We start from the raw sequence: 21,573 nt of genomic DNA on the forward strand, positions 1-21,573 counted from the left end.
TGAGTGAAGTTTTAAGTAACTTAGCACGGTTACTTAAAATAATTTGTCGATGTGTAAGCAATGATAGTCTACATTTGTAAGCAGATAATTAACAGTATGCTGTACCGTCACGGGCACTTTTGAATTGTACATACTATTGACGTTGAGTGCGATCCTTACAACCCCGAAGTGTCCGTGACTGTACACACATGTTGAAAATGTGATCTATGTAAACATGACAACCAGGTTTACCGGAAGCGAGAGATAATTTTTTTTTTTTGCATTTCAATTGGTTCAAAAATTGTTACAGTTTGTATATAAACGTGGAAAAATTTATTTTGAGTTCGATTGGTTGAAAAATTGTTAGTCTTTCTTTAAAGTCATGAACATTTTCCTGTTAAGAAGTGGCAGAGATTTATTTTGAGTTTCGATTAGGAAAGAAATTGTTACTTTCTCTTTACAATCATAAACATTTTCCGGTTAAGAAGTGACAGATATATATTTTGCATGTCGATTGGTTGAAAAAAATGGTTGCTTTTTCTATTCAGTCATGAACATTTTCCTGTTAAGAAGTGGCAGAGATTTATCTTGCGTTTCGACTGGTTGAAACATTTCTCTTTACAGTCATAAATATTTCCCTGCTATGTAGCAAGATACGAAATATTCCTCTCATTAATACAAGTATATAAGTTTTGTTTCTTGAATGTCGAATGTTCTTCGTCTACTTTTTTATCGTTTCACAACAGTTTATTGTTGCTAGTATTTCGACATTGCTTTCGGCTGGAAACGAACAGACATGGCAGGTGTTTACACTTATCTTCGAAGAAAGAGTTGTACATTATTCTTTGGTGTAATACAATTGACCCTGTAAATATTATGTAAATCAGTCATACCCGTGGACAGCACATGGAGCCGTAGACTTAAACTCTAAAACGCATCATTGCTCTTAGGTAACACAGAGTGGAAACTGCAAACCGCCAAAAACTTCATAATGAAGCTAATGGGATTGTAATAGACGTGGAAGCCATAGACGAAAGAACCAATCGCCACATTGAACCCAATTAATTTCATTTCGCTTGCCCTCGAGATCCAAATTGAAGAGCTGAATGGAAAATGCAAGTACCTATCTAACTTTCCCGCCAATCGAATTCCGGATCATCCGTTAGGCTAACTTTGTCGGTAAAATGCGGTTGTAACATGTGAAAGTTTCCCTCCCTCGAACAAGGTCCGTCTCCAAGTTATATATAGAACAATATTCCTCCGTTGGTGAGCGGAAATTCATCCCCAATTATCGAATCGACCTGTTTGTCAGAAAGTTTCCTGCTTCCTTTAAACGTGGATAAACCTTTTCAATTTTTTCCCCAGACTCGAGCACAATTAACCAATCAAAACCGAGTTTAATCGCACAAAAAGTACGTTGTAACGGCTTAGGTAGCGCGGATATGAGAATATTCGCTTAAGCCTAACACGAAGCTTTTATGGTTGCTTGAAACTAATGTGCCAGTTTATTAAACCCAGTTTAGATCCACCATTGTATACGTAGTTCTGGCCTAGAATCACTGGCGCTAGTGTGCTATTAAATCTAGAAGTATATAGGTGTAAGGTGTGGGTGGTACCGGAACATTCAGTTGTTTCCCTTACATGTGGGATACAAGGGTAAAGCTTGTATGGGAGTAAACAACAACTCAACAAGTTTACATAGTGTACCTTACAAATGTTCAATGTGAGCATCTTTCGTGACACGGCATCCGGTAGTCGAATACTTCTCGACGCTTTCGTTCGACACACTTGGACGTCCAGAACTCTTTCATTTGGAGACACTTTCAGTTTGAAACTTATTAAACCATCGACGTTGTTATCGGACAGACGATCACTTCCAAACCGCTGTCGAAAAGCTTGCTGAACTGAAACAGCAGAGCCACACCTTGCAAATTCAATGACACAAAAGTACTTCTGCACGGGAGTAATACACCTACGCCGCTCTGACTGATGGGAAACAAATGATAGGGTAGCAAACTTCCACAGCCGTTCTTATCGTACATGTGCGATATGAACATTCACCTTGGTCTTTTGCAACATACCAACCGCTTGAAACCCCGATAATCATTTTGTGAGACGGTGTATATTACGGCTTATTAACGTATAATTTGACGCATCTCAAATGCCATAGAGTATAGAAAATTAAAAATAATGATAATACTAATACACAGAGGAAAATGGTGTAAATTAGATGAAAGCGAGAAACTTAAAATCGGTAGATCGAGAATCGCGATGATAAGTGATGATATGATGAAACTCGAGACGATATCGAGGTGTACCATCTCATTCAAGAAACGAGACGAGAGTGTGTCAAGTTACATGACCAGGTCAACATTCGAATCCCGAATCACTGGTGTGAACACTCCTCCACTAATGTTGGATGATTTAGTTTGCATATTTTACAAGTGCACAGATATCTTGGTGGCATAGTACTTACGTCGTCATACAAACAATACTTTCAGAGTTCCATATTTTTCTATAAACCTTTGGGTCAAACATGTTTGTTCTAGAGTTCTCTGTCATTCGGCAGTCAAATAGCCAATACTTGTTCATGAGTAACTCAGTTACAATATTCACGTTTACCAAAAGTTCCATTCCTCTTGTTTCTTCATACATGGCTTGTCAAGTCACTTTCTTTCATCCAACCCCATTATTTTTTTAAATAAACATTTCAGATACTTCAGACTTATCATATCTTCATTTACTTATTTATCAGTGATTCTTCATGTAAGTTGGCCAGCCCGCGTGGCGGAATCGAAAATTCCTATCTATTGATTCATTTTTATTTATTTTACTTCGCTTTTCTGCCACTCTTGTCTAATCACGTAGATCAGGATGAATGATGATATGAAAGAGACACTCACAAAGAACACAAATAATCACGCCGGGATTCGCAACAGGGACCCATGGCCTCGTAGTGAAAGGTTGATGAAAGTACTATCTACTTTTTTCAGTCGCTACCTCCTAAGTTTCATGTTTTCTTACTATGACTTTTGTCGTTCAACACAAATAATCCTTAACTTAATTTTATACCTCCGCTATTCACACATATCATTTCCAAGATTTCTATTTACTTCATCCAATCACTCTTTTCAGAAGATTACTTTCTATCACACAAAGAACATTCTCTTCTCTTGTGCGACTTTCCAACCTTCTTTCTGCAAGAACGCCCAGAACTCATAAAAATCCTTTCTATTATTACGCTTTTATTCTTGCTGAAATAATCTTTAATAAAATATTGTGTACGTGTGTTTGCGTTTGTGTGTGTATGTAATAAGATTATAATATTTAATCTGAGAGCTTTTAGCCTTTAGTTCTACTACCAAGATTATTATTGCCCTCCTAGAATATTATCTTCATTTATTTGATTTCTCATAAACAGCTGGTCTCACCAGTTTATTCAAAATCACATCTGGTAATCAGGTATTTCATCTATGCCTGTCGAAATTCATTCTGCGATGGAACCAAGAGCTTTATTAAATATTTCTTTAATTAAACCTTGTTTGCTAAAATAAATTCTACCTCTGATGAGGTTTTCTCGAGGTCAGTTCCAGGAACCACGGAAGCGTATCCGAAACTGCCTGATTGATATTCCGAGAGAATCTGTTCATCATTCACCGCCACGAAAGCGTCAAGAATTTCTCTCTTCCTCTCTCTTACGGCATGTAAATTCCATAAAATTCAATGATGAATTTTGTGAATTTTCTGAATTGTGTATGTGGTTTCTTGAGCAAATATGTATTGCTTGCTAAAAGATGATGTTCCACACACACTGTTACTGTTTTACACTGGAGAAAGCAGTCAGTGTACAGCAGTGGCTTAGCGTTATAGTACGCCCGTACGCCCGGCGTTCCCAGATTTAAAATTTCAAAAATGCGTAAATGCTGTAAGTATAAAGTAAAACGTGACTAATTTCATATATGTTTGACCTTCATGGCATTATAATAGCTATTTTTCATGATCCGCTTGCAACGCTCCACTCAACACTCGTTCTAGCATCTTTTTTCAGTCTTTCCTGGCCGGACACCGAGCAGGTTCGGCGTGCTCCCTTTCTGGAGGGAAAGGTTCGATCTCTACAGGACGCGCGTAAATGCTCTCTCGTATGCCAGCGTACGGAGCAGAGGTCTACCGTGATTGGTTCACGTGACCCTTCCTGCCTTCTGAAGCAGACAACAGCGGTAGAATTCCTACCTGGTTCTTCGTGCTCATGCAACTCGTGCTATGTGATGCTACAGTACGCAATATTGACTGACGTAACTTTGCCAATCCACGGACAGCGATGTGCATTGGAAACTAAATGATCAACACAGTTCTTGTCAAATAAATTGGTGAAGTCCTCGTGGCAGAAATTCAGCGTTGCACCACTTGCAATTTCATACGCACTTCTGAGTATGGTTGTATTATTTCTAGGAGCCACTCATTTATTAGTACTGGTTCGACAATGATACGTGTCTTGCCTCTGTTGAACGATGTTGCTCTATCAACTGGTGTTGTCGTGGAGTTGCGTACAAGCAGTAATCGCGGATCGTATCTGAAGAAGTTGCATCTTAGAGATGAGCCTTGCAGACTAGCCTCGGTTAGTCCAGAGTTGAAAGCCGTCCGTCTCTTATTTGGTCTTTGATTAATTGATTTGATTTATTTTACTTCGCTTCTCTTCCACTTTTGGCTCATCGCAAAGATGGGAATGAGTGATGATCTGATGAAATTGACGAAGGGACACTCGCAAAGAACACCCATGCCCAGGCTGAGATCCGAACCCTGGACTCCTGGCGACATAGCACGCTGTGCTAACAACTACGACACGGAGGTCGTTTTTGGTCTTGTCCCGACAAGCAGAACAGGGTAGTGTCTCGATTGTCGCAACATTACCTGATTGCATCGGCGTCGGTCGCCAGAAGTTTTTGTACGGGAGCGCGGTCTAGCCGTCGACATTAAAATTGAATGGTACAAATAATAATACAATTATTATTATATCCTTGGCGAGACTCGCCTAATTGATCCACCAGATGAGCGATCATCCAACCCAACTATCTATCTTTATTATTTTATTTTTGTTGGCATTTTATGAAGGTCCAATACTAAAATACATAGTTATTCTATTTTGTTAGTAGATTGCACACCTCATTGAAAAAAGTGTTGGAAAGTTAGGAAGACATTTTAGTTATAAAACTTACTCTGTGTGAGTGTGATCTATCACATAAAAATGTCAATTTTGGAATTTTGGAAACACGTGGAATTACTAAGTCCTTTGATTAAGTTAATTTTTGCTTGCTTCCACTTAATTTCTTGATCCAACACATTTTGACGCTGGTTTTTCTATTGAAATTCGAATTAAGTGGATTATTACAGTTATTGATCAGAAAAGTAATGTTTTCTTTGGTTTTTTTTGGCCTTTATCTAATTTCAAATAAAAAATGCAATTTTCCAAGAGCTTCGATACTCCTCGCGCCGTTAGTCACCGATTGGTACGTACATACATGTTGTACGTACACATGAGTGGAATACGACTGTATTATCCAATCGGACTGCTTGATTGGCTACCGGATGCCACAGCGACGCCAGGGCATACAACTTATTCTCACCTGTTTATTCCGTTAACCGAAGAGAAGCTTAGACGCTTGGAAAGGCGAGATCATCTCCTGGGCACGCGGGTTGAGAAACAAACGACTCTCAGGTGTAAAGTTTCGTAGGTCACGTTCTCTAGGTGGCTTATCGCGGGAAAATACACGGACACTGCAGCCAGCAGCAGAACGTGTCCACGTCACCAAAATACATTTCTTACGCACAAGCCTCGTGAGGGCCACTTTCATCCAGTATCTGTTAGGAGACAACTCCAAGAGAACTGGTCACTCGGCGGACGTTAAAGAAAAACTGAATGAAATTAATTGAACATGTCGTGGTGTGATTGCCACCAAAAGACAATTCATAGTGATGGAGGAGAGGAATAATTATTACGTATAGAAGCCCTTATACAGGGTTGTTAGGATCGCAGTTAGGCTGTGACAGCCTAAAGCAACTGCTTATACGAGAGGTACATGTATACAAGCAAAATGGGCCTCGCCCCTGTGAAATAAGGTTAACACTTTGAAATTCGATATTTACACTTGGATTGACTGGTCTGCAGGGTCATGAGAATAATATAAAAGGATGTTCGTTTACTTCTGATGTCCTGTAGAGATGTTCGTCTCGCTGATTTAGTAGACAACGGTCCTGAAATGAAACTTCTTTCGGGAGCACAACTCCCGCTGTAACTCCTTACTTATCGATCGATAATCAGACTATTAATTGGAGACTACAACTGTTCACTCGATAACTTTTTGATTACAACTGGGCAGAGAAATGTTCTCGCGATCTATTTAAGGGAGATTCAAATTTCCGATCGTTAAAGCCGTTGAGCGAATTCTATCCTGTCGTTAACCGTGCTTTTGCATAAGGCTGACGTTACGTTATTTCAACTGATTTCCTGTAGATTCCCGTGTCAGCAGATCCACTGAAGGTCACCGGAGTAATATGCTTTTAAGAAGCTGCTTCCAGTGCTTCAGCCGGACCCCTTGGCGAAGATATTAGTCTTTCGAGCTATGACGCCGGGGGTCCCGGGTTCGAGTCACGCCTTCGGGGAGATACGATTGTTACCGAAAGATATGTTTTTTGTACGATAAACTTCAACTCTTCTATTTGATCTGGGCATTGATTGAATAACATACTCAGATAGAGGGCACACCTGGTACTATCCCCGTCTAGTTCTCTGCACTTTTTGGCTCTCTTTGCATCGAAGCGTCTAGTTGGTTACACGGTGCAATACCGACTCGTCTAGTTCGTTGATTTGGAGTCAAGTAGTGTATTTGGTGTCTGCACAGTCTGCAGTACCTTCCGGACCGTTGTATTTGTGGTGTATGGTCACGTGGTGCGTTCTAAATAATCAAATGACCGTTTAAAGCAGCAGACAGGCATTTGTTGAATCTTCTGAACTTGAACACCGCTTTCTGTCTAGTTGGTTGCACGTAATTTCCTTGCACCACTCTCACACTGGATACACCTGCATTGCACCGAGTGTCAAATAGTGCAGCCAACTAGACGGGGCTAATCACTGCCCTCTAAGACGACCAATGTTGCCACTACACCTCGTAATTTCAAAAACACACATCTTTTCATGAATATGTCATAATTAATTTCTTAAATCGTCTGCAATGCATAAAATGGCTAAACATTTATCGTTCTCTTATTCGACAAGCGACTCCACGGCTATCTTTTATCCCATGTTAGTTTTCACTTCATACAAAAACATTTTTACACCATTTCCGCACACCGAACGTTAGTGTAGAACATAGTTTTCTTGTTTAATATTTCAAAAATATCTACATAGACAAAATTAATACCCAGTGTAATGACTCATGTCTCTACCGGTTTTTGTACAAAAGTTACATACGTTCAAAGTCTCGGTTGCGTGACTTTTTTGACACCCTGTACATGTCCAAGTGTTTCGAACGTTTGCGTCTTGGAGCGAACCGTCGTTCTACCGAGCTTAGTTTAGACGAAAATAATGTACATCTCTTGGATAAACATTAGCATCTTATGAATAATTACAGCAAGGCTTACAAGAAAAAACAGCATGGATTGATTTGGGCTGAAAGTATAAAAGGCACTTTTTGTGTTCTAACAGCGGTTTCCCCAAAAAGGTGGGGCTGTTCTGTGTGTGCTTCTACAGAAATAAATTTCAAAAACTCGGTTTGAAAACTTAAACATCCCGCCAGGAAACTCAACAATGAAATAACAAATCTCTGGAGAATTCACAATTTGCAAGGAGAGCGTGCGAAGCGAGAGAAGCGCAAACAACTGTAGCATATTCTGTCGGGAGGCAGGAATCAATACCCCCCCCCCCAACCCCAAATTCTACTGCGCCTACAACGGCAAGCAACACTATTGTTTTTCTCGTTTGGACTTGCAGCGAGTGTCCGGTCCAGTGTTTATCCCCCCTCCCGCCTAAACTCAGCTACACATATTCTCCCTTCTCCAGTTCTTTACGTTATTCCAGATCGTGGACAAAGTTGCCCAGAGCATTTCAATTTGCACGAACTTTTGTTCCGAGTCTAGAACTGTTGTTCCCAGACCATACTTTTTGGTTTGTATTTTCCTCTTCCTCTTTTTGTTTGCAAAATATCTCTAAAAAAAAAAGTTTAGTCTCTCTATGTTTGACACGTGTGGAGAAAAAAGTTAAACCCTTTCATGAGCTTTGGGAAGTTTGGTAACTTGGGACTGGACCTATAGTTTAATGCGAGGACCGAACCAGTATATGGCTTCACCTTGTAATTGATTTAGTGTTTTAAGTCCACTTTATGCACAGTAAGGCTAATCGGGACTGGACCTACAGTTTAAAGTGGGATCCGAACCACTATGTTCATCCACCGGGTATAGAACCCGAGACCCCTTGATTGCAAGGAGACGACGCTACCACTACGCCATCTGGGAGGCCTACCTTGTAATCGAGATGTCCCAGGTTCGATACCCGGCGGTGCGACGTAGTGGTTCAGATTCTACTTTAAACTGTAGGTCCAGGCCAGATCAACCTGCCTGTACAGCCAGTGGATGATCCAGAACGTTGAATGACCACTTCGTGAACTAGTCACTAAGTTTACCAATTTGGGTCTAAGCCTGGACATTGGTGTTCTTTGAGTGTGTCCCTTCATCAATTTCACCATACATCACTCATCCTCATCTTTGCGATTATAGCTCTTGTCTACTATTACGGCGGGCGCCCCACATGCTGGCAAGAAAAGTGGGGAGCGGGGAAGCGACTAATTCAGCGCGATAAGAAACACAGCAACCTATGGTACGAGGTGCGGGGAGTACCTCCTCCAGCGTCGTTGTAACTCTCGGCGCCACCGCTGTTGTCTGGTTGGTCTGCGGCGTATTCCTTTACCAGCACGTGGGTCGCCAGCCGTTAGAATAGACAACGCCTATTGTCAAAAGTGGCAGAAATGCGAAGGAAAATAAACCAAATCAAATTTACTAGTTATTATTTTGAAAAAAAGTAATGAAATTTTTTATGAACTAAATTGAAATATCAATAAAAAAAAATTTGAACTAAATTTGAAAATTCAGGCACCAGATAGTTTTCCTGACGCCCTGTATTTTTCTACCCCTGGTTATAGGAATATTTGTGTTACAACTCTTTTTTTGGCGCTTAACCATACATTTTGGCCATGCATGTATCTAGAAATACATTTCGGGCGGGGTGTCCAACCAAGTGTCGCAATAATAATAATATTAATGTAAATAGAATAATTATATTTAATTAAATTAAAATATTAATTAAATATGTAAATTAATTAATATTGTATTGTTATTATTACACGAATAGGTAAAAGATAGTAAAGGAATAGAGATATAACAGCACTTATTCATTATCCAGCTTACGTGTAGTTAAGATCGCTAAGATTTGGATAAAAACAACTACCTTGAAAAGGAATTTAATGTCAAATAGAAAAAGAATTGAATATATATTGAATAACGAAAAAAAGGAGTTAGATTCAATTAGCGGAAAGTAAAGTTCCTGATTAATATTTTATGGATATTATCATTAGTTATGTGCATAAATCTTTGGAACCCTTCAAAGCCGTATGAGACAAATTCCTTGCCTTCCAATAAGTTCAGCGGAAATAACCATCGATTATATAACAAATGCTAAACAATTATATTTTGATTATTTACTTTTACTACTTTGCAAGTCTTTCGGGAGGGAGGAGGTCCGGAGCCCCTAAATACGTCCTTGATTTTGACATATATCCTGTTTTAGACATTTTTCAGGAAATGACCAAGAGGAAGGAGCGTCCCCCAGCAATATTCCCAGGAAACTCCACTGGTCACATAGTAACACTAATTACTAAATAAACCCCCTTTAAAATAATATCCCTCCTTTCAAAATTCTAGGTACGCCACTGGGCAATTTCTCAACTTGGAAATAGAGCCACTGTCGATACACATTGACCCCAATAATACGAACATCACATTACAACTGTTAATGACGATTTTACCCATCTCTCCCGCTGGGAGGTGAATAGTTGATTACATTGGTCACAAATGTGGTTTATGAGAACGGACGAAATTGACGCATGGATGTAGATTGTTTCAATTATCGGGCAGAATGAATTGGATGGTTGCGTGTATATTCAGGAAAAGTTAAATGAAGAATAATAATTACGATTTGAATGTGGTAATTGGGAAAAACCGAAAACAAGAGTCTTTATTTGTGGTCTTCGTTGAATAACTTCACAACTAATATTACAACCAGAATATATCATTTCTCCTTTTAAATATAGATAAATCAGACTGGAATTTATATGTGTAACAATATATTGTTACACCTTTTAGGGAAATTCATGTCAGATTGTTAGTTTTTAATTTTGTCGGCCTTTTGCAAAGGATTCATCAGTGGGGGCCCCTTTGCGGATGGAGGCTAAGGGTTGTAGATCACTCACTGAGACCCTTGAATCCGGGTAAGAGATCAGTCCGACTGTCAGTCCGCTATATAAAATAAATCACCAGTACTGGTTTTGTTGGTATCTTAGAGATCATTCACAATGGAGAAAATTTTGGATAAACTGAAAAGGCCATCAAATCTGTTTGCTTTGTGTACACTTTACTCGCAATTGTACATACCGATTTATATAATGATTCACGTCACATTATACTGGGTACATGTCTTTCGATCCACTAGAGATTTTTGTGGTGTTAATAGTTTTAATGGTGTTAATAAAATGCAAGCTTTTTTTTTTACAATATTTACGTCATCAACTTCCGAGTCCTACTGATATATTATTAATTGCCACAGATTATACACATAATAACCTACATTATGAACTTTACTGACTAGTACGATAAAAGCGAAACGCCACCTGTAAAGTCGATACGAAATTTTAGAAATAAAACTGGTCAAACTCACGTTATTTGACAACTTTCCCTTTGTTATCTTATGGCCACATTCGAAGCGAGTCTTGTACCTGAGTTAGAGTGAAGGCTCCTACCATTCGCCGCTTTTCGTTCTTAACGAGCATGCGCAGAAACTACAGCGCATGTCTCCGCGCATCTTCCACTGATGTAGCAGAGGAGACTCCTCCTACTTAACTCTTCTGCGCATGTTCAGAGAGCTGCAGCAAATCTTACCACGCAGCAGAATGACATCTGCTAGCTTTGGAGTTCCTTAACTAACTCGGACGACAAGAGACAAGATATCAAACTTATACGAAGTAATTAAGTGTGAAATAAAGGGGAACAACTTAAAATCGGCTTCCGTCCGTGGCTCAATACGACGAACGTAACAGGCATATGGGTTGCGGTACTTCAAAGATTTACGTCAATGGATGTCCTTGTTCCATATGCTTCTTTTGCTCGGTGAGAAGGTGTTAAATACGGTTGCACGAGTCTTTCTTGCTGATAAGACAGATGATGGATGTGGGTAAACTCCAAGCGGCTGTCCTCTTATGATGAATTATGCACTCCTACTGCATGGTGTACGGTATGGGAGACAGGGCCTCCCTATTGAAACAAAACTGCTAACAAGAAAATTAGGCCGCAATGATGAAGGAGCAGATAAAAGTAATATCCTATTAGGCAATCATAATTGTTCATATTTGGAAACAATTGAGAAGGAAATTAGGAACTGAATGATTCAGAGAGTACAGTCACAATACTGTCGCTGATGGGAATTATGGTTTTAATGGATACGGCAATTCAGAAGAATGAAATGAGTTATTTTAAACATATGGCCGGAAATTATGTCGCTGTTGCGCCATAGGGCTTATTGATTTTTTTTGGCCAAATAACATCAATATATGACATGAAGGTGAAGTTTGTTTTAAGCCAACTTTATGCAAAGATAAGCTAACTGGAACTGGACGTTCAGTTTACAGTGGAAACCGAACAACTATGTGCCTCCACCGTCGATATGTGTGTTGAATGCTAATGTGCGTTTCTAGTAGCTCTTATCGACCTTTCGTACTATAAATGACAGATTTTAGCGGCTCTGTATTTTTTCCAAGAGAATAATTCATTAACCAAATATGAGGGTTATTTTCTAAGAATAAAAACGAAGTAAATGTTTTTTTTTTTAAAAAAAAAAAAACATTTATTTTCTGAATTTACATACACTTCTCTATTTTTGTACATAATTTTCTTGCCAGTTTAAACATTTATGGTAACGAACTACGAGTTTTTGGATACCCTCCTCATAGAACTCTGCCGCCTGTGACGATAGCCAGTGCTTTAACATTTTTGACCCTCTACAACGAGGAAGGTGATGAGTTTTTGAGTCATATCGTCACAGGAGACGATGGGACAGGCAGGGTGTTTTGTTAGTGGACTTTTGCCGCAAGGAACAACAATTTACTCAGCTTCCTTCTGTGAGGCCGTAAGAAAACTTCGTCGAGCAATCCAGAACAAGCGGTGTGGAATGCTGTCAGCCGGTGTCGCACTGATTCATGACAATGCCACGCCACATGCTGCGGCTCAAACTCAAGATTTGATGTTATCTTTTGGCTGGGAGGTCTTCGATATTTCGCCATACAGTCCAGACCTTGCGCCTAGCGACTATCACCTCTTCCGCCATCTGAAGACCTTCCTGGGCGGCAAGCGTTTAGACACTGATGAAGAAGTGAAAACGACCGTGAGTAACTGGCTATCATGACAGGCGGCAGAGTTCTATGAGGAGGGTATCCAAAAACTCGTAGTTCGTTACCATAAATGTTTAAACTGGCAAGAAAATTATGTAGAAAAATAGAGAAATGTATGTACCTAAATTCAGAAAATATATGTTTTTACTTACTTCGTTTTTATTGCAAAACAGACCTTACTTAAAAAATAACCCTCGTATTTTCTATTTCTAGTGTTATTGTTGATGTCCCGTATTACTACACATACCTTCCTTTCCTTGTTTTCCAGTTGCTTTGATGATGTGGAAGATATTGTGTCATGGTCATAAGTCTCTTTAAACTGATGTAAGTGCTATTATTATTATTGCTAAACATTTCTGAGAGCCTGGATGGTCCAGTCGGTATGGTGCCTGACTGCTGTGCGAGGCCCCAGGTTCGATTCCCGGTGTGGGTGGGAATGTTTGAGGCAATACACCCTGTATGAAGCGTCTCTATGGTTTACCCAGCCTCTAATAAATGAGTGCTTGCAAGGGTTGGGGATTTTTGAATATGTGGCCCTGGTAGACAATGGCCTGGCCTGCATTGCTTATACATTGTTCTTCCATAGAGTGCCCTTTTCTATTTGTATATTTGAAATCTTTGTGCGGGTCCTGCATTCTCGCGATAAAGTATATTCCGTACCCTCGTATATTTCAAAACTGAATTGATTGATTTGGTTTATTTTACTTCGCTTTTCTGCCACTTTTGGCTAATTGTGAAAATGAAGATGAGATATAATACAATGAAATTGATGAAGTGGTACTCACAAACACCCATGCTCAGACCGGGATTTGAACCCGGCACCCCTTTCCAAACTGAGACGAGACCGAGATAGTCTTCGAGAATAAGCCAAGGACGAAGCAGGTATTTTCAAGTCAATACGAGAACCGGACGTTCTTTCTCGTACACCAGAGCGACAAGACTACCAACTCTCCTCTCCTATCGATGCCATCCCTAACAGGCACCTAGAAATAGGTTGGTCGTGAGCTTAACACTCGGTAACGCCCGGAAAACTCTAACGATCCAGTTACAACATAACCAACTAACTCTCTAGCCTTCTTAAACCCGAAGGTTCATGGCTGCAGAAACAGAAGTCTCCCATCTGTTCCTGTCCTGAGCAAGATCTATCCACTCTTTTCTATCCCTACCGATTTCCTTTAGGTCCATCTCAATTATCTCTCCATCTTCGTCTTGGCCTTCCTACTGGTCTCTTACCATCAGGCTTCCCAACAAGAATCCTGTAAACTCCTCTTTCCTCTCCCATTCGTGCCACATGGCGTGCCCACCCAAGTCTTCTTGATTTAATCATTCTAATAATATCTGGACATGAATACAAATTATATAGTTCTAAATTATGTAACCTTCTCCACTCACCTGTCTCCTCATCCCTTTTAGGTCCAAATATTTTTCTAAGGATTTTATTTTTAAACACTCTTAATTTGTGCTCCTCTTTCAATGTAAGGGACCTAGTTTCGCATCCATATAATACTACAGGTAAAATTACTGTTTTGTATATTTTAACTTTTAGTTTCTTAGATATTAAACGAGAAGACAAAAGTTTATAAAGAGAAAAGTAACATGCATTTCCTGAATTAAGCCTGCTTTTTTTCCCTCTATAATATAATTTTCATTTGTTAGTATTACTCCTAAGTACTTGAATTTGGAAACTCTTTCAAACGAGTTGTTATCAATAATTAGTTTTGGATTATTACCTAACGCTTGGTTTCGGCCTGTAATCATACATTTAGTTTTCTCTTTTCTAACTTCCAAACCTATCTCTTTAGCTGTTTTAACATTATTCTTAATTGCATTTACATCATCCCATAGTAAGTCTACATCATCTGCATAGGTATGCTAACAACTGAGTCACACCGTTTAATTTTAATCCTTCATTAGTTTCTTTTACCTTTCTAACAACATATTCTAAGGTACAATTAAAGAGCAATGGAGATAATTCATTTCCTTGTTTCAACCCATTCTGAATTGTAAATTTGACAGACAGATTAATACCCAGACGAATCTTACTTTCTGCTTCACTGGTGCATACTTTTATCCAATATATATATAGCCCCAATCCCACCACTCACTCACTCACTCACTGACATAAATGTTCTCCATGAAGAAAGCCCCGGAGGCGAAAAACGCCCGATTACGACCCCCCATGAAATCGTCCCAAAAGGCCGAGAAAATTAAAAAATCTCTCAATCGGCCCTTCCTTAAGGGTGAAAATGCCCTTTTCTCACGTCCTTAGCAACCGTTGCCACGGACATTTTTTTGCAGCACACATTGTTTCCTTCAATTCTTAATTGTCCAGCTACATTATATTTCTCACAGATAAGTAACACACAGATGAATCAACTCCTAGTTTTGAAAAGGTGCCTGAAACAAGGGTGACATCTACATAATAAGGAGTTTCAGCCCAGATACAATTACGTATATATTGTTATACTCAATGCGTAAATATCTGCATCGTGCTTGTTTCAACTAAATGTTTAGGGGGTATAATGACATGCAATTCCTTAGAGAGCTTGCCGTGCCTGTTGTTCACCATGGAAACGGACGTTGCTAGGGAACTTAAAGAAAGTTTATTTTCACCCCGAATGCTACTGTAAGTGTATTATGCTAGACTTTTCGTATTTTAAAATGCAATCGTCACAATATATTACAGAGGCAAGGTAGGAATTTTAGGGGAATGACGAAAAACAGTTATTTTCTAATTACGTTTAAAAATGTGAAAATGACAAAAGACGTAAATATTGCATTTCCAATTTAGTGTCGCTATTGAATTCGTTTATGCAAAATATCCAACTAATTATCTTGAAACGGTTATTACTTACTCAGTTTACTATTAAGAAAATATACAATAATATTGTGAATATTTGTACCTTATTAGAGATCATACACACATAAAGTTACTTTTTAAACTTTTCAAATTAGCGAACTTTTCACTTGTCCCCCCTTCATCCAATACAACATGCAGATATTTTACCCCACCTATATTATGATTGCGCCCACAACGTGGCTGAAGTTCACGCATGTGAGCGTACAAGACGTGGCCAAAGGCCACGTCGAAAGTACGCGAGTCCAATATATATAAAGCCCCAATCCCACCACTCACTCACTGACATAAATGTTCTCCATGAAGGAAGCCCCGGAGGCGAAAAACGCCCGATTACGACCCCCCATGAAATCGTCCCAAAAGGCCGAGAAAATTCAAAAATTGCTCAATCGGCCCTTCCTTAATGGTGAAAATGCCCTTTTTCATGTCCTTAGCAACCGTTTCCACGGGCATTTTTTGCAGCACACATTGTTTCCTTCAATTCTTAATTGTCGAGATACATTATATTTCTCACAGATCAATAGCACACAGATGAATGAACTCATGGTTTTGAAAAGGTGCCTGAAACAAGGGTGACATCTACATGATAAGGAGTTTCAGCCCAGATACAATTACGTATATATTGTTATACTAAATGCGTAAATATCTACATCGTGCTTGTTTTAACTAAATGTTTAGGGGGTATAATGACATGCAATTCCTTAGAGCTTGCCGTGCCTGTTGTTGTCCATGGAAACGGACGTTGCTAGGAAACTTAAAGAAAGTTTATTTTCACCCCGAAAACTACTGTAAGGGAATTATGCTAGACTTTTCGAATTTCAAAATGTGAGCATCAGAATTTATTACAGAGGCAAGGTAGGAATTTGAGGGGAATGACGGAAAACAGTTATTATCCAATTACGTTCAAAAATGTGAAAATAACAAAATACGTAAATATTGCATTTTCAATTTAGTCGCTATTCAATTCGTTTATGCAAGACATCCAACTACTTATCTTGAAACGGTTATTACTTACTCAGTTCATTATTAAGAAAATGGACAATAATAGTTTGAATATTTGTACTTATTAGAGCCCATACACACATAAAGTTACTTTCTAAACTTTTCAAATTAGCGAACTTGTACACATGTTCCCCATCATCCAATACAACATGCAGACATTTTCAAAGTCATTAAGATCATTGAGGAACCCCATCTAAAACATGATTGAGATCACAACGTGGCCGAAGGTCACGCATGCGAGCGTACAAGACGTGGCCAAAGGCCACGTCGACAGTGCGCGAGTCCAATATATATAAAGCCCCAATCCCACCACTCACTCACTGACATAAATGTTCTCCATGAAGGAAGCCCCGGAGGCGAAAAACGCCCGATTACGACCCCCCATGAAATTGTCCCAAATGATCGAGAAAATTAAAAAATCTCTCAATCGGCCCTTCCTTAAGGGTGAAAATGCCCTTTTCTCACGTCCTTAGCAACCGTTGCCACGGGCATTTCTTTTGCACACATTGTTTCCTTCAATTCTTAATTGTCCAGCTATTTCTCACAGATAAGTAACACACAGATGAATCAACTCCTGGTTTTGAAAAGGTGCCTGAAACAAGGGTGACATCTACATAATAAGGAGTTTCAGCCCAGATACAATTACGTATATATTGTTATACTCAATGCGTAAATATCTGCATCGTGCTTGTTTCAACTAAATGTTTAGGGGGTATAATGACATGCAATTCCTTAGAGCTTGCCGTGCTTGTTGTTCACCATGGAAACGGACGTTGCTAGGGAACTTAAAGAAAGTTTATTTTCACCCCGAATGCTACTGTAAGGGAATTATGCTAGAGTTTTCTGATTGATTGATTGATTGATTTGGTGTTTTAAGTCCACTTTGTGCACAGTATTAGAGTTTTCGAATTTTAAAATGTGAGCATCAGAATTCATTGCAGAGGACAGATAGAAATTTGCGAAGAATGAAGGAAAACATTTATTTATTTCAATTATGTTTAAAAATGTAAAACTGACTACAGAAGTAAAATGTTTCTTTTCCAATTTAGTGTCGCTATTGAATTCGTTTACATAAAACATCTAACTAACTATCCTGAAACTGTTATTACTTACCCAGCTTATTATTAAGAAAGAAACCAATAATATTTTGATTATTTGTACATATTACAGCGCATACACAAAATTTACGTTCAAAATTTTCCAAATAAGCGAACCACGTCGGCGAGCGCACGAGACGTGGCCACAGGCCACGTCGAAGTGCGCGAGTCCAATATATATATAGCCCCAATCCCACCACTCACTGACTCACTGTCATAAATGTTCTCCATGAAGGAAGCCCCGGAGGCGAAAAATGCCCGATTACGACCCCCCATGAAATCGTCCCAAAAGGCCGAGAAAATTCAAAAATTGCTCAATCGGCCCTTCCTTAATGGTGAAAATGCCCTTTTTCATGTCCTTAGCAACCGTTTCCACGGGCATTTTTTGCAGCACACATTGTTTCCTTCAATTCTTAATTGTCGAGATACATTATATTTCTCACAGATCAATAGCACACAGATGAATGAACTCATGGTTTTGAAAAGGTGCCTGAAACAAGGGTGACATCTACATGATAAGGAGTTTCAGCCCAGATACAATTACGTATATATTGTTATACTAAATGCGTAAATATCTACATCGTGCTTGTTTTAACTAAATGTTTAGGGGGTATAATGACATGCAATTTCTTAGAGCTTGCCGTGCCTGTTGTTGTCCATGGAAACGGACGTTGCTAGGAAACTTAAAGAAAGTTTATTTTCACCCCGAAAACTACTGTAAGGGAATTATGCTAGACTTTTCGAATTTCAAAATGTGAGCATCAGAATTTATTACAGAGGCAAGGTAGGAATTTGAGGGGAATGACGGAAAACAGTTATTATCCAATTACGTTCAAAAATGTGAAAATAACAAAATACGTAAATATTGCATTTTCAATTTAGTCGCTATTCAATTCGTTTATGCAAGACATCCAACTACTTATCTTGAAACGGTTATTACTTACTCAGTTCATTATTAAGAAAATGGACAATAATAGTTTGAATATTTGTACTTATTAGAGCCCATACACACATAAAGTTACTTTCTAAACTTTTCAAATTAGCGAACTTGTACACATGTTCCCCATCATCCAATACAACATGCAGACATTTTCAAAGTCATTAAGATCATTGAGGAACCCCATCTAAAACATGATTGAGATCACAACGTGGCCGAAGGTCACGCATGCGAGCGTACAAGACGTGGCCAAAGGCCACGTCGACAGTACGCGAGTCCAATATATATAAAGCCCCAATCCCACCACTCACTCACTGACATAAATGTTCTCCATGAAGGAAGCCCCGGAGGCGAAAAACGCCCGATTACGACCCCCCATGAAATTGTCCCAAATGATCGAGAAAATTAAAAAATCTCTCAATCGGCCCTTCCTTAAGGGTGAAAATGCCCTTTTCTCACGTCCTTAGCAACCGTTGCCACGGGCATTTCTTTTGCACACATTGTTTCCTTCAATTCTTAATTGTCCAGCTATTTCTCACAGATAAGTAACACACAGATGAATCAACTCCTGGTTTTGAAAAGGTGCCTGAAACAAGGGTGACATCTACATAATAAGGAGTTTCAGCCCAGATACAATTACGTATATATTGTTATACTCAATGCGTAAATATCTGCATCGTGCTTGTTTCAACTAAATGTTTAGGGGGTATAATGACATGCAATTCCTTAGAGCTTGCCGTGCTTGTTGTTCACCATGGAAACGGACGTTGCTAGGGAACTTAAAGAAAGTTTATTTTCACCCCGAATGCTACTGTAAGGGAATTATGCTAGAGTTTTCTGATTGATTGATTGATTGATTTGGTGTTTTAAGTCCACTTTGTGCACAGTATTAGAGTTTTCGAATTTTAAAATGTGAGCATCAGAATTCATTGCAGAGGACAGATAGAAATTTGCGAAGAATGAAGGAAAACATTTATTTATTTCAATTATGTTTAAAAATGTAAAACTGACTACAGAAGTAAAATGTTTCTTTTCCAATTTAGTGTCGCTATTGAATTCGTTTACATAAAACATCTAACTAACTATCCTGAAACTGTTATTACTTACCCAGCTTATTATTAAGAAAGAAACCAATAATATTTTGATTATTTGTACATATTACAGCGCATACACAAAATTTACGTTCAAAATTTTCCAAATAAGCGAACCACGTCGGCGAGCGCACGAGACGTGGCCACAGGCCACGTCGAAGTGCGCGAGTCCAATATATATATAGCCCCAATCCCACCACTCACTGACTCACTGTCATAAATGTTCTCCATGAAGGAAGCCCCGGAGGCGAAAAATGCCCGATTACGACCCCCCATGAAATCGTCCCAAAAGGCCGAGAAAATTCAAAAATTGCTCAATCGGCCCTTCCTTAATGGTGAAAATGCCCTTTTTCATGTCCTTAGCAACCGTTTCCACGGGCATTTTTTGCAGCACACATTGTTTCCTTCAATTCTTAATTGTCGAGATACATTATATTTCTCACAGATCAATAGCACACAGATGAATGAACTCATGGTTTTGAAAAGGTGCCTGAAACAAGGGTGACATCTACATGATAAGGAGTTTCAGCCCAGATACAATTACGTATATATTGTTATACTAAATGCGTAAATATCTACATCGTGCTTGTTTTAACTAAATGTTTAGGGGGTATAATGACATGCAATTCCTTAGAGCTTGCCGTGCCTGTTGTTGTCCATGGAAACGGACGTTGCTAGGAAACTTAAAGAAAGTTTATTTTCACCCCGAAAACTACTGTAAGGGAATTATGCTAGACTTTTCGAATTTCAAAATGTGAGCATCAGAATTTATTACAGAGGCAAGGTAGGAATTTGAGGGGAATGACGGAAAACAGTTATTATCCAATTACGTTCAAAAATGTGAAAATAACAAAATACGTAAATATTGCATTTTCAATTTAGTCGCTATTCAATTCGTTTATGCAAGACATCCAACTACTTATCTTGAAACGGTTATTACTTACTCAGTTCATTATTAAGAAAATGGACAATAATAGTTTGAATATTTGTACTTATTAGAGCCCATACACACATAAAGTTACTTTCTAAACTTTTCAAATTAGCGAACTTGTACACATGTTCCCCATCATCCAATACAACATGCAGACATTTTCAAAGTCATTAAGATCATTGAGGAACCCCATCTAAAACATGATTGAGATCACAACGTGGCCGAAGGTCACGCATGCGAGCGTACAAGACGTGGCCAAAGGCCACGTCGACAGTACGCGAGTCCAATATATATAAAGCCCCAATCCCACCACTCACTCACTGACATAAATGTTCTCCATGAAGGAAGCCCCGGAGGCGAAAAACGCCCGATTACGACCCCCCATGAAATTGTCCCAAATGATCGAGAAAATTAAAAAATCTCTCAATCGGCCCTTCCTTAAGGGTGAAAATGCCCTTTTCTCACGTCCTTAGCAACCGTTGCCACGGGCATTTCTTTTGCACACATTGTTTCCTTCAATTCTTAATTGTCCAGCTATTTCTCACAGATAAGTAACACACAGATGAATCAACTCCTGGTTTTGAAAAGGTGCCTGAAACAAGGGTGACATCTACATAATAAGGAGTTTCAGCCCAGATACAATTACGTATATATTGTTATACTCAATGCGTAAATATCTGCATCGTGCTTGTTTCAACTAAATGTTTAGGGGGTATAATGACATGCAATTCCTTAGAGCTTGCCGTGCTTGTTGTTCACCATGGAAACGGACGTTGCTAGGGAACTTAAAGAAAGTTTATTTTCACCCCGAATGCTACTGTAAGGGAATTATGCTAGAGTTTTCTGATTGATTGATTGATTGATTTGGTGTTTTAAGTCCACTTTGTGCACAGTATTAGAGTTTTCGAATTTTAAAATGTGAGCATCAGAATTCATTGCAGAGGACAGATAGAAATTTGCGAAGAATGAAGGAAA

The sequence above is a fragment of the Lepisma saccharinum genome, chromosome 1 (assembly GCF_977018435.1).
Source record: "Lepisma saccharinum chromosome 1, izLepSacc3.1, whole genome shotgun sequence".
Classification (NCBI taxonomy): Eukaryota; Metazoa; Arthropoda; class Insecta; order Zygentoma; family Lepismatidae; genus Lepisma; species Lepisma saccharinum.